Raw genomic sequence first — 15,399 nt, forward strand, 5'->3', positions numbered from 1 at the left:
CTACCAAGAACATACACAATTAAAATTAGAGCATTGTATTTTCTCTTTTATATGACCTGCAACATTTTTTCTCTTTAGGCATATCAACATAGAATAATTTCTATTAAGACTGAAGGATTCATAGAATAATGAACCTTCAGTTTTTTAGTGTTTTAGTTAGTGAATATTTTGAGGCATGTGGCAGTGTAAATAACAAAGATTTTATTTTGCAAATTAATTAACTCTACAGTAATATCCAGTAACACTGATGTTTGCAGTGAATGGACAATTTTAATATTCTTTTGTAAAAACCTGGGCTTCAATCTTATTGTTGCATACAAATGTGTGGTGAATATCTACTGATATTTTGAGGTCTCACAGTGCATTACACCTTCATCTACAAGTAGCTTTACTGATCTTAGGTGAAACCATGTCATGAGGTGTGTTAACCTCTTAAAATATCAAGTACAAAAATGCTCACAGTTAGTAATCATTATAAACAGTAAGTTTTTAGACTACATTTCAGTTAATTCTCTAATAAACAGAAGATCCAAACCTCTGTGAGGTACAACAGATCTGGCACATAATTGCAGTTTGCCATAGTTAACAGCAGATCATTTAATGTTATTTTCACTGGGGTTAAAAGAAAATTGAGGAGAAAAGCTTGTTAAATTGCTCAATCAGTTGGCTGATTAGATTATTGAAGTAATTAGACAGATCAAACTCATTTTCAGAAAGTAGCCCAATACTTGAGACATTTTATTCTCCGTTGTTTTCTGTAGGGAATGAACAATAACATGTAAAATATCTACAGAAAGACTTTTGTTCTTTTAATGTAAATAATTTGCACTAAGGTAAGGCAGTCTTACATGGATGTATGCATATGAGTTATGCATTAGAAAACTGAAGCTTTAGAAAGTAGTATGCTAGTAAAATATTTGATTTTAAAAATATTTTGTTCAAATTCCTCCAGTTCACACTGCTCTCAGGAGAGTCCAAGGAAATATTAAAAATACTACAGAAATAAAAAGGAAAAGATATTTGTCACTCTCATTTAAATTGATGTATGCTTCTGTCCTATAAACATCACATTAGATAATCCTGGAAAATTACCATTAATTTCCATAATCATGCATATTCATGGTGGTGTTTTGCATAACACTAGCATCAGTTTGAGGGATGGGGCCTAAGAGGGGAGGTGGGTGATTAAAGACTGCATGGTTTAGAGGACTAAAATTGTTACCAGCAACCTAGAAACAGACTCAGCAACTGTTCTGTTACCCTTGGTTTACAAAACCAAAACAATGTGCCTTGCACTACTCCCATGATGCTTCCAATATGCTGCCAGTTTTGTGCATCATACTTAGCCAAAACGATTTAGCAAGGAGAAGTTACTGAGGGACACTCATTTTAATTAGGAGCACCTCTTCTTATTATTGGCAATTGTAAAGAAAACTGTGAATGAGAAACCAGTGGAGTGCTTTTTCAAAATTGCCTTTTTTTGTGGAGAGTAGAAGGATTGCGCTTCCAGCACCTGTTCACCGGACCCAGGTGAGCCTGTTGCAGATTCAAGTGCATCCTCACTTCTGCACTTAAGATGAGGTCTAGGCAATATTCAAGCAAAATATAGAAAACAGGAGAGACAGAAAGGTTGTTCTACCTCTGCTCAATAACTTTTTATACTGAAAGTGGAGAGCAGAGTTAATCAGAGGCTCTAGAAGTAATTATTGGCAGGGTTTGGGCAACATGGATGCTTGGATAAACAGCTATTGTTCTTTCCACCAGATTCCTAATAGAAATAACAGTACTGGCATTGTCCTCCACTTCTCATTAAGGGGCTTTGGAGAGGGAGCTGAGTGTTGGGAGGAGGGTGGGAAACTGACAGTCAGACAGTGCTGCCGAGGAGCCTCTCCTGATCCTGCTGCAGTAGGCTCTGGCTTTTGGCATCGGTGGTGCATGGGGAGAAGCCAAACCTGTCATACCATCTTCTTATCAAACCTTCAGTGCGGTGTCAGAAGTGCCGTTAGAGCCTAATGAAGAAACAAACACAAGAGTGTTTGTTTAACACACAAGTTTGTTTGCCCCCAGGGAGATCCCGCCACAGAATGTTTCATTTGTGGCAGTTCTTGTATTTGTCTTATTGTTTGTTTATTAGTTTGAGGGTTTTGTTTGTTTGGGGGTTTTGTTTTGTTTTGGTGTTTTTGTGTTTGTTTTTTTTCTTTTGTTTGTTTGGGTTGGGTTGACTTTTGGGTTGTGTGTGTGTGATTTTTCTTTTTTTTTTTTTTTTTTCTTTTTTTTAAGGGAGAGAGCACAACATGGATAAGGTGATGTTACCTGTTTCTTGTTACCTGTTTTTTAGACATCATGTCATGACCAGTGGTAACCTGGGAAATTGCAACTGACTAGAACTGCATTTGCAAATACTCTGTCAGTAGCCACAGAGTCCGTGAGCCTGTGCTTTCAAAACACTGATATTGTCAATACCGCACCACTCCCATTCAAAGTGTTCCTTTACACATTCTATAATATGAATGCATGCTTTTGGATAAAAATTGTGCACATCTTTGTGTGTTGCTAAATTCAATCCACTCTTCAGGATCAACATCAGCATGTAAGGGCCTCAAATTACTCCTAGACCAGGTTCCAAGCTCTTCACCCTGAATGACACTCTCTTCCATAAGCCACCAATCCATCAGTGCTTCTTTTGGGCCCAAAGGCTGTGTACCATGAGCACAGGAGTAAGGAGTTGGACTCAGTCTTGTGGGTCCTTCCAGTGCAGGACATTCTATGACTCTAGTTTTCCTGTCGCATTTTGTGCTTCTGTGTTCAGAGTAAGGCAGTCTTAATCAGGGTACCAACACAAAAACCTTTTGCATATCCTATTTATGATGTCTCCAACAGGATTGTTGTGCTTGCAGCTTGAAGAATTAAAGCCCTGGTCTGCAAGTCTCTAAACTAAACTGTCTGCTGGAAAGGCTGACACTGAATAATGGAAATCTGTGTAAAGTGGCTTGTAGAATTATATCCTCAGTAATGACTCATGATTTAGCCCTCTATCAGGCATTCTTAGATGTAAAGGTACACCTAAACGTGAGAATTTGTGTGCTTGAATGTATATTACCAGAAAAATGAACTTGGGGAAAACATACACACAGTTTTTTGTTGAATTTATATCATTAGGTAATTTGGAGGCTGGAGGTTATTTAAATATTTTTATTTATAAGGTATTGAGGTACAGATAAATGTACATGTACATAAAAATATTTCTATTTTGTGTTTTCATAGCTGGGTATGTGTGAAAGGAAGCCAAACACTGCAAACAGTTCTCAAGTGTTTCTTGCACAGACATGTACCTATTTACCTGAAAGTGGTCAGGAAGTTTGACAGGTATTATACTGCAATTATTGTTGTTGTAAGTAATCAGTCATCAGCAGAAGGGTATGCTCTTCACAGACCCAATGTGAAGTTTCACTTTGTTTATACTGCATTTAGCTGTCTGTCAACCACAGGATGCTGGTAGTCTGTTTTAAATGTTAATATTCTAAAGAAGACAAGGGAATCTTAATTGAAAGATCTGTTTGTCAAGCTACAAGGCATGCGCAGAACCTGTACAAGAAAGTTCTATAAAAAATCCCTATTCTTAAATCCTGGGTGCATGTTTGATGAAGGTAGACTCTTGCTATAAAACAACGATTCAGAAGGATGTAGTATCTGATTGTTAAACAGGGACTTTGCAAAGCCAAAAATCCTTTATGTTTTCTGGTTTGTACAGTCAAATTTTTAGAAGGATGAACTGAGAATTGTTCACAAAATTCAGTTCCTCTCAAAGTATGCTCTGCTACAGAACCAAAATGCATAAATATCAGAAGTATATAAAACATTCATTTTGTGAATGCTGGCACATAACACCAAGTCCTCAACAGACTAAAATACTGTTTGTATGTTACATTTACGAAAACTTTGACTTCAGTATGTTTCCATATTCTGACTCACTCCTGACTAGTTGGCAAGAAGAAAAAATGTTTATGATGCGCTTGAATTGCAAAGCAAGACCTATTTCACACAGTCTCCACCCTCTGGGATCTCAGTTAATATAAGCCCTATTTCATTTTTGCAATGTTCAGTATCATTAACACACATTATTAATTTAATTTTATTTCCCAAAAACTAAGAAGTATCTTTCTATTATGAGGCTTAGCATTACCTTTTCAACACATAATGGTCTAGTGTTTTGTCAGTTGTTTTATGAAATAAAATTTCTTTCTTTGTGAAATGCTTCTGCAGATTCAGAGACACCTCAGACAAAGTCCTAATTTTAGTAACAATCCTAATTATATTATTTGGTTAACTATTTACTAATCAGAAGTCCCCTGTTGTGATTTTCTGCTATTTTTTGTGAGGCTGCTCATTCAGGATCAAAAATGTATGATTTTGTTGTGGTGGTTGTTGCTGTTAAACTGAGCAGCAGCCCTCCAGCTATTTTCAAGGAAGGGAAAAAAAGTTGAGCAATATTGCTAGAAGTGCAGTGCCATAGGGCCAATATTAGTGCAGTTTGCAACTACAAGAGCATATTTTTCTTTACACAAATAAGTTAACTTTGGAATAACAAAATCTAAGTTTGTTATCAATTACAGAAGAGCTAAATAGATTCTTAGAAGTGTAGCTAATGTAATAATGTATGTGTGAGAATTGTGCAAAGTACAGCTACACTGTTTCATAGGTGATTATTTGTCCCTTTAAGCATTTCTGGGTACATATACAATTATAAGATTAAAAAAAACAGCACCTGAAAGCACTGTTTAGCTTATGCTACCTACTATAGGTATGTCATGAGGTCCTGACACACATCAGTATAATATTTAAATATCCAGTGTGATGCCCGTATACAGTGCTTTTATCTATTTCATTTAGATATGTGATTGTTGGTGCCAGATCGATACAGAGAATATTATGATAACCACTTTTTAAAAAAATTCTGTTGCTGGCCAGTCAGCAGTACTACAGCCTTCAGACTCCAGGAATAATTAGCCCAAATTATGCTTTAAAAAGCTTTTGAGAAAAATTAGACTGCATATACAAAGTCCTTTGAGGATATTATTGAAATGTTTTCAAAATAAATGTAGTGATAATGCCTCCCTTTTAATGCTATTTTGTTTGAAGACAAAAAGGTATGTTTCAAAGTGTTTAAAAAATCAGAAAGTGCACATTTATGTATAAACCTCTATATACACATGCTTACAGTATCCAATGTGTACATGTAGAACATGTAGAATATTTATACATGTATGGGATATTTATACACATATTGGATATTATATATAATACATATTATACACTGTGTTCATATTGTATTTAAATTTAAATATAGATATATAAAAATAAGTGTGTAGATATATACATATATACATACGTATCTATGTCTGTAGACACATTTATTATATTTAAATATACATATAAGTACGTGCAGCATCCTCGAACTTTTTATCCAAGTAAATTTTCATGGTTTTCATGTAATACGACACTGTTACTATAAAAAAAAATACATCAAGTATAATATAAAAATACCAAGTATAATGTCAAAGAACAGACTCATTCTTACAAAGCTTAAGGAAAATAGCAATAGTTTATAAAGCTTGTGTTTTCATTTCTCCTTCTTTACTAGGAAAGATAATAAATAAAGGAGAATAAAAACCTAGTAAGATATCACCATGTTGTTTACAATGAATCATTTAATAAAGTTGTGAATATGCTTTTTTTAATTAATTCTGTAGTATTCCTGTGAATAGCCTTCACCAGAACTACTTATTTAGTTAATGACACATAATGCAAGTGTAAATTGCAGAATTAGACTTTGAAAGGAATATTAAAAATACTAACAAAATCACCAGTGCAACTCTGCAAGATACTGAGTAGTTTGAAGCTAATCTGACATGAACTCATAGGCAGGATAAACTTAAAGTGTGTTCTCAAAGTTAAGAGTTATACACAGGTTTATCTGCTTTACTGAGTGGGAGAGAAAATGAACAGAACTATGCTGCTCTGTTTTTTCGTGGCTTTTTGAGTAATATTTTCCTGTGTTGAGAATAGCTCCTTTGAATAAGGAAAATCACTCAACAAATGTATGGGACTTAGGTTTTGCTCTCAGCCCTGCCAGAGATTTCTTTGTGAGGAAGGTCTGCCTCATGATGCCAAATTCAATCTGATTGATTAGATTCATTCCCAGCGAAATAAATACAAACAGTAAAAATTATTTTTGTCTTGCACAACTATAGAAGTGTTCCATTTGTTAACACTGGGGCATTATCATGAGGACATGTTAAAGTCCTCATGTAGCATAGAGCTGGTGAGCACCAGATGGTGGCTGGGAGGATGTCCTGAGTAGAGTCTGAGCAGTGATACTGATGTTATCCAGAGGAGTTCACCAGTCCAGCTGGCTGCACAGGGTAGGTGAAGCACTAGATGAAGGAGGATGAAAAGGCCCTGTACAGGTTTCACTTAGAATCATAGAATCACAGAATGGTTTAGGTTGAAAGGGACCTTAAGGCTTATCTAGTTCCAACTCACCTGCCATGGGCATGGACACCTTCCACGAGACCAGGCTGCTCCAAGCCCAGTCTAGCAGACTTTCCAGGGACTGAGAATCTACAACTTCTCTGGACAACTTCTTCCAGTGCCTCACTACCCTCTTAGTGAAGAATTTCTTCCTAATATACAATCTAAAACTATTCTCAGTTGCATCTATTCACTACCAATGAGCTCTACTCAAGCAATGCAAGACAGAGTGGCAAACTCAAAACACATCAGCGATGTGCTTTACAGAGCAAAGAATATATTAATTGATGTCCAAAGTAGAGTTATTTTGCAGTTTCTTGAAGAAATTCAGTGTTTCTGCCGGGGGGGGGGGGGCTATTTTGGAAATAACTGCTTTTTAGTGTATTCCTCAGGCAAAACAACCACTTTTTATGAGTTAAGAATAAAAGTCAACCTTGTCAAAGTTGTTTTGGAAATTTATAGAGAGAGACATGAAATACTGGAGGCCACAACATCTTTCCATCCCCCTTCAAATTTGGCACCAATATAGAAATCTAAATATCAGTGTGATGTGCCTCTAGACCTACTGTTTTCCAGCAACAACTTCAGCTTTCCTGTTCAACTTTCTTACAAAAATATTAGTGTTAAATAAGGAGCTGTGCCACAGACATGTCCATCCCCACAGCTTTATGTGTATCATTCAGCTTTCTGCCTTTTATGTTTCTATTAGTTTTCATAGAAAAAATTTACTATTTCCCCTTACTTTATTTTTTCTCTTAGCTCACCATTACTGGGGGCTTTTTGTCAGTCTTTACCTTCAGAGGTAATTGCCTGCCTTTTGTTTCTTCATTTTGTCTCCTTTCCCCTTTTCTTTACCTCCCATTGCATTTTCTCCCATATGCCTCCTGTTCATCCACCACCATTCACTGTTCTGACTCTCATTTGGTGTGGCCACACCTTCCAGTTTTCCCTACTCACACAGCCGTGCTCAGTTGTTCTGCCTCTGCAGACAGCAATGCTCTCATCAGGTCCCTGGCATTGACTTCACAGCCACCTCTCACTCACTTGTGCACAGCCAGGGATTTCTTCTGCTAGGCACGATAAGGCACTTGGTTGGGTGGCGCAGATCCCTAGGATTTTGAAGCCTAATTGGGAGGCACTTTTCCATCCAGAGAAGTGCCATGGATGCATGTGGCTGCTCTTTTAGGTACAGGAGGGCTAAAGAAAACTCTTTATCAGAAGAACTTAGGTTACCACTCCTTTTGGTAGACAGTGCAGTTGAATCACAGTTTGCCTTACAAAAGCACCATCTTCATGTGTTAAGCACTGCAACTGTTGAGGGTGGAGAGATGGTACCAGTCCTGTGTGCTATCCAAGGATCAAATTGCTCAGTCCAGTTTTGTCACAGTCTGTTTAAGAGTGGATTTTAAATTATCACCCGTATGTTAATTTTGAAACATACCTGAAATATTTATTGCAAGTGTAATTCTACGTACATTGTTTAATATTATGAGCAGTAACAATATTTTTTTTCTGCTTTCAACTCTTCAGCCTTTCTTATTTCTTATAAAAGTACAGACATGCAGTATCTGTCTTGTAGTAGCAAGTCATCACCCAAATTCTTAGCTGACCTGCACGATGTGCAATTATTAAATCCAATGAGTTGTGTTATGTGAAAAGTTCCCTGCAAGCTTGTGTAGAAAAGTTCCTGTGCTCCTCAGTGCACAAAGCGGCTGTGAAACAAAGGTTGCTGCACATCCCAGATGCTGGGTTGTGTTCTCAGTGCTTTTCCCAGGTAACCACAGAGCAATAGAAATTAGTTTGAAGGAGTTGTTTTGTTCCTATCAATATGGATGTACTGGCCAGAATGCCCAACACACAGTGCATGCCCAGGCACTTGCTCTTAACTTAAATCTTACCTGCTCTGCATGTGGTGAAATGTGAGATTCTCCCTCAGCTACTTCTGTGTGATCCCCTACAGCATCCCGCAAAGTGTTCTTAATTTGAGTGAAACATTTAGCAGTCATATGAGGTTTTTCTAGGTAACCTTACTAGTGCATGAAAAATTCTGCTTTACTATTTTATAGATACCATTGTACTTTCAGATATGACCACATACATTTGTATTAAATCAAATTTGCTGAGTATGTCTGTATGTGGGCTAACAAAAATGAATACTCCAGTTGTAGGCACTGCTGGGACATAGACTAAATTTCATTCCTAAGTCTTTCTGTATTTAAAAATTAATTTAGCTGCATGCACTCTCTGCCAATTAATTCTTACTTTATTTATTTCCTTATTTTCTCAATATCTTCCAAATGAAATATTGACTCATTTTAATGAAGGAGTTTATTCTTAGTTTTAAGTGTCATGTAAAGGCCCTCAAGTGGAAATTGTTACTCAGAAACCTCAAGGAAGTGATCAAACATACAAGCTTTGGCAAGGATAGGCCCTCAGACTGCTGTGGAAGTCTTCTGTGGGAAAAGTTAGTGAGGTTTGCAGGACTAAGTCCAGACACAGTAAGTGTGAATGCAAGAAACAAGAAGTTTGTAGAGATGTTAGTTAATGACAAATGTATTTGTATTTGTAAAAGATGTTTTCACCTCTGGCATTCATAAAATGTATACCATAACTCTATATTGTAGGTGTCAATATAAATACCAAAAAAATTCTCTAGGTGATATATTTATAAAGTGAACATATTTCACATAAAACTCTATGATTCAAAATAAAAAAAGATAGCACCAAGTGCCCAGAATTGCAGACAGTGAAGCACACAAAGCTTTGTTGACTTCTGTGGGACTGCTTATACAATGAAAGTTACTTGTACTCGTAAGCGTTCTCATTATTGTGTTCTAATAATGTCGTCTCTTTTTATTGAAAGCACTAGCACCCTTCGAAAAGAATAAAGATCCTGCTACAACATCGGTACAGGAAAAGCCACTGACTAGCTCAACAAGTTTATAAGGATATACAAACGTGTATTTCTGTTACATTGGTATCCACTTCTATTTGGGCTAGACTGCTCCACTGAGCAGTAAGTAGTGTGCAATGATTCACATAAGAGAGACCTTCAGGAAATCAGTACTTCTTTTTTTGTTCACCTCTTTCTCCTGAGAAATATTAATCTGTAGGTGACCTTAATCTCCGGATTAAGGACTGGATGTGGCACTTAGTGCCACGGTCTAGTAGCCACGGTCTAGTAGCCACGGTGGTAGTGGATCAAAGGTTGGACTTGATGATCTCAGAGGTCCTTTCCAACCTGGCTGATTCTATGAATCTATGATCCTCTGTATCCCTGTACCTGCTGAGGGTTTGGAGATGTTGTTCATCCCCTGTGCTTGGCTCATGCTGTATCTGCTAAAGAAGTGCAAAATGATTGCATATGGGAGTTGAAAACTACTCTTATATGCAGTAAACCAACCTTTATTATTATTATTTTCCAGACTTTCTGTTAGTAGATAAAGCCAAGTAAAATCTTATGTTCCTCACTAGAGCATAAAACACTTTGCAGATTTTACTTTTGTGCCAATTATTATCGGGTAAAAGTATGAAGCTACGGGATTGCATTTATAAAGAAATGTACATAAAAGGAAAAAGAACTTTGAGAATGTCATAAGGTTCTCCATTGTCCTCTCTAAGGGAGCAAACTAGTCCATGCAGAAGGAAGGGGATCAGAGCTATGGATCCAGGAGATCCTTCAAACCAGTGACAAGTAAAAAGTGCTCTGGATAAGAGTCTTGCAGATGAAAAGCAGCACAAGTGACTTAGAAGCCACGCTGGCGAAACTTCTCCAGGTATTGTGATGAGCAGTGCACAGGGCCCTCTGAAAACCAGCACAGTAGCTGAGGATGGAAGCTAATACTGATGAATTGGCAATTCCTTGCAGAATTCACTGGACAACCTCAAGCAAAGTGTGCTGTGGAGGCTTGTGTCATTTCCCAGTTCAAATCTTCCCTGTTTCCATGCTGCTCTACTGCCTTTTAGGGGGAATTCTTCTGATCATACTCACTACTGTCATAGTTTTTTGGTACTCATGGAAGGGAGAAAAGCACCAGACTGATCTGTTACTTTATGTACTTAGAAATACAATGGCTGATTATAATAATAATAATAAATAATGGCCAGTCTTCGCGAGCGAAGATCCGGGGAAGGTCTTTCCACCTTCCAGCCTGCGCATTGGATTTTTTAGGTGAGACACAGTGTGCGCGGAACTGAGCCCACCCTTTAATCCTAAGGTTCATCTGCCGGGGCCAAGCGAGCTTGGACGGTGGCAGCGAGGTCCTCAGGACGTAGGTGGGTTGCCTTTAAGGCTAACGAGCCCCACCTGCCCGGGAGTGGCCCTGACCGGGAATCGAACCCGGGTCTCCGCGGTGATAGCGCGGCGTCTTTACCACTAGACCACCAGGGGCTCCATTAATGGCTGATTATACTTTGATTTCATTACACCTAAATGTCTGTTCTGATTGCAGTGTGATATTTTTCCACAATTTTCTTATTCTGCAGTGTTTGTGAATTCTTGTCCTTGAAGTACAGACTTCAACTTAAGTGTTCACAACATCCTTGTTTAATAAATTGCCTTTTTTTTTTTTGTAACAACAATACTATTGTAGACTTCACAGACAAATAGCTACAAAATTGTGTTGTTTATGATTAGAAAAAGAAGACCAGAATTTAATGTGTTTATCTCCTCGCGAATCAAAAATTTCTGTTAAATCACAAATATTATATGATCATAGAATCATAAAATGGTTTGAGTTGGAGGGGTCATTAAAGACAACCTTGTTTCAATGCCCTGCCATGTGCAGGGACACTTCTCACTAGACCACGTTGCCCCAGGTCCCATCCAGGGATGAGACATCTACAGCTTCTCTGGACAGTCTGGTTCAATGCCTCATGACCCTCACAGGAAAGAATTTCTTCCTAGTACCCATTTCTTCCTAGTACCCAATCTTTCTTTAGTTGGAAGTCATTCTCGCTTGTCCTATTGCTACATGCTCTTGAAAATAGTTCCTCTTTAGATTTCATGTAGGGTATCTTTAAGATTTATTATAATGTTACCTTAAAATACTTTTTGAAAAATTTTATTTAAAATAAAAATCCTTAGAAAAGTATTATTCCATTTTCCCAGAGTGTGTCACTGTGAATGAAGACCAACAACCCTTGTCAACAGAGTCAGTTTTTTCATTTTTAATGGAAAAATTGTTGCCAGAAAAAAACCACAACAAACTAAATAGAGATTTTTTGGTTTTTCTTCATTGGAAGAGTAAAAAATTCCATGTGAAACTAAGGTTGGAAACAAAGGCAAAATGTACAAATGCTGAAAAGGCGTTTTTTTCAAACAAGTCTGAAATTTTTAGGGTTTGTTTTTTTTTTTTCCCTCCATGTCCACAGACAAAAAGGTGATTGGAATATTCCTGATACTTTCAACAAAAAATCCCCCATTAGTTCCTACTTTATGGAAGACTTGGTCTCAGCCAGAAGTTGTTCATGACCTGTGATTTACCTTGGGTTGTGTTTATTTGTATTCAAAGACTATCCCACTTTGCTGCCTGCCATATATAAAGGATGAGACCACACTGGTACAGCATTGATAGCCAAAACCAGGCTAAGTTTTCAATTAATCTTAGATGACAAACTTGTAAACATTCTGTGAGACTGCTCAGTGGGTTTAATGTGATGGACAGATGCTTGAGAAAGGGGAAATGTCTTTGTTCTATGCCATGACCATTTCTTTCTGGTAATAGTTTATCAACAAACTAACAGCTCAAACAGAAAAGCCTTGCTTTTTGTATGTTAACACAGCCTAAAAAATTGCTTGCCATGTCATCAGCATAACTACATGAGTTGGGAACGAGAAGACGTCAGAGGACTCTACCTTCTTCAGTGTGGACATTTGTTCTGACATGTCTCCTGAAAAGGAGGGAAAGATGGGAAGGGTCCAAGCAATATTCTCCATAGAGAAGGCCACTTTGTTTACCTATAGCAAAGGGATGCCGTTGCTGGTCTGTACTGATGTGCGTTGTCACAGAGAGATTTGCAGATCCTTACTGTGTCCTGTGTGTGTCTTAATAACAGCACGCTACTGACTGTAATCCACTAGGCTGATCTTCAGGAAAATTCTGTTGTTTTCCATTGGAAAATGCATGCCAGATGCCAGTTGTTCCTTCCTCGCAGTGTAGAGGATGTAACCAATCATGTATTGTTTACATCAATAAACAAGTGCTCTCCAAAATGTGACACTCAAATCAAGAGAAAAATACCTTCGCAGAGCATCTTGTGCCTCCTTAATCTGCAGATACTGATGTGCAACATTTGATTAGCCATGACTGGTTTTGTTCTCGCTTTGTTTTCTGCTGTGAAAATGCCAGTGAGGGTCTGATCAGGATACTGAACATATCGATAGCAACATTGCTAGAAAGAGAACAATCCCCAGCGCTTACTAGCAGGGTCTGTCCTCATGGTGTAATTGTCATTTCAATGCAGGGAACTGGAGCAGAGGAAGTGACAGGCAGTGTTGAAAGTCTGTCCACACGTGTCCACGCTGCAGCTGGGGTCACCAGGATGGGGGGAGGTTCAAGGTCGCTACTGACGTTCACCCCTCATGGCTTCATTGTCCCCATGCCTTCTCTTCTTTGACACATTCAAGTGTACTTTATCGGTGCCATAAAGAGCTAGTCAACTGATACAGTTGCACTCCCCCCGGGGCGCTTGTTTGGGACTGTTGATACAGTCTCAGGTTTATTCATTAGCTGAGCCATTAAAATTGTGGATTCTCCTAACTACACAAGTTTGCTTGTTTGGTCCAAACATTTAGCTATGTCATTTTAAAGTTTTGCATGTTATTCATTAATTATCTACATTTTAATGCCATGTCATTTGTGCCCAATAAAAGATTACCTGAGGAACCCTACCATTTACCAAGTCGGTTTAAATATAGGCATCTGCAGAGAACAAAAATATACATAAAAAATGTAACCAATAAAAATAATCTAGAATAAAAATCTAGATATTTATTTGTTTTGAAATCCAATTACTAAGAAATAGAGTCTCCAATGAGAAAAAGGGGAAAATGTAAGCTTGGGTCAGTGAAAGAGACAGTGATTAGCTCTGTTGTTTTGGGCTCTTTGAGCTTCACTGGTCCAAAAAAAAACCTCATTGGTCCAAAAAAAAAAAACCCCACTTATGAGTCTATTGAACCTTGCTGAACTTTGGAAGACAACTTATGTTGTGGTGCTCATCTGAGTTGTGGTAGCAAAGCGTGTTTATACAGAGAACAGAAAAAGTGCTTCTTTATTAAGTGCTTTCCCACACAAGCCCTACAGAGATTACTGATGATAGCTTACTCAAAAAATATTTTTTACCTGTTAGAGCAGTTCTTTAACTAAAAACATTGATTTTTGGGAATCCTGGTGTTATGTGCTACAGGAAACTTTAAAACTCATTTTACTGCTTTTTTAATAATTAAACCAGAAGAAAGTTTGGGTTTTTTTGAACTTGCTTTGGATATATTTATTTTGATATTTGTCTTGATGCTTGATCAAGGACTTGAAGTGTATACAGCCAGATCTCAACACCATGGTAAACTTTGCCATTGCTTAAGTTGTATATCAGAAGCTATTGGTTGCTAGATGTTCTACTCAGAAATACAGAGTTTACCATACAAAACTATCTCCTTATGTTTTTTCTCCTGTCTGCTTGAGCTGCTTTGTCCCAGGGCTGGTGCAGGAGAGGTTGCAGCAGTGCAAACTTACCACCAGCATGCCTTGTCTGATGGGGAGGAACAACCTCTAGAGGCTGCAAGCTGCTGAGGCAGTCGACAAGCATGTCAATTAGTGTCAGTTGTTGCCATTGTTCTCTGATATGGACACTTGTCCATTGGGAACCAGCCTGAGACCACCAAACTAATTTGACAGAAACCAGTGAATAGGCACCATGTGACAACAGTCTTCAGTTACATATCGGCTATTGGAACCAGCCTGACAAGGGCATGCATCAGGCCTTATTGGCAATGGTGAAGCACACACGAAACGTATGTATCATAATGGAGGTAACAACAGATGTTCAGGTGATGATATGAGGGAGCTCTGGAGGTCAATGGTTGTCTCCAGGTGAGACATCACTGATGTACCCTATGGTGAGAGTCCTATCTACCTCTAGTTGGCTTTACACTTTATCAGCCAGATCTCACCCAGGTTTTAACAATTTAATCTGGGTCTCCAGTGGAAAACTACAACCCCAATTGGTTCATTGTCACTGAGTCAATTAGCAGGTTTTAAAATCACCAGATCAAACACCTGGTAAACTGCTTTAGCAGGAGGTTTTGAGAGATTCGAGGGGTGGTCAGAAAGATCTGGCTTTGTCTGGCAGGCTTTTTCTCTCCTTCAGAGCCATCACAGGACAGACCTGGTAGCCAGAGGCCTAACTCTTGTAAGTTATATGGCTTAGATGGAGATCCAGCTTTAATTTTTCAAAAAAATTTACAATTCGAAGATAAAAAATCTCTTCCTTAGAGGTACAGCATCTGACAGCAGATGGCTCCTCTGTGATGCTTATAAATAAAATTGAGTTTATTTAATCCCACTTACTTTGCATGATCCTTCCCCTGTACATCCAAAGAAGTGAAGCAGTTACTGTAACTGAACATGAACATGCATCCAAAGGCTCTCAAGTTCGTTATCATGTACTTGCAAGTGCATAAGCCCTTGACTTCACATTACACTACACCAGTGCAGCAAAAAAGATTTAACTGAAGCTTTTCTCTGCTTCTTCCAGTTCTTTTTAAACCAGTGCATCTTGGTGAACAGGTGAAACCAGTGATTTCCTGTAGCTTGGAAGAAAGCCAGTGTTTGAATTTAGGCACTGACTGTGTTCTCATTCCTTCAGAAT

At 38.1% G+C, this 15,399-nt stretch overlaps 1 long non-coding RNA gene and 1 other non-coding gene across 16 annotated transcripts in view; one reads left to right on the forward strand and one right to left on the reverse strand.

Moving 5' to 3' along the window:
• Window positions 1-15,399, forward strand: part of LOC126646882 (uncharacterized) — a 120,198-nt gene that overhangs the window by 65,816 nt on the left and 38,983 nt on the right. The window lies entirely within an intron of this gene.
• TRNAD-AUC (transfer RNA aspartic acid (anticodon AUC)) lies at window positions 10,850-10,922 on the reverse strand. Its single transcript has one exon. It is a non-coding gene; the product is annotated as a tRNA-Asp (tRNA).

This window comes from Myiozetetes cayanensis, unplaced genomic scaffold (genome assembly GCF_022539395.1).
Source record: "Myiozetetes cayanensis isolate MyiCay16 unplaced genomic scaffold, myiCay2020 scf4, whole genome shotgun sequence".
Classification (NCBI taxonomy): Eukaryota; Metazoa; Chordata; class Aves; order Passeriformes; family Tyrannidae; genus Myiozetetes; species Myiozetetes cayanensis.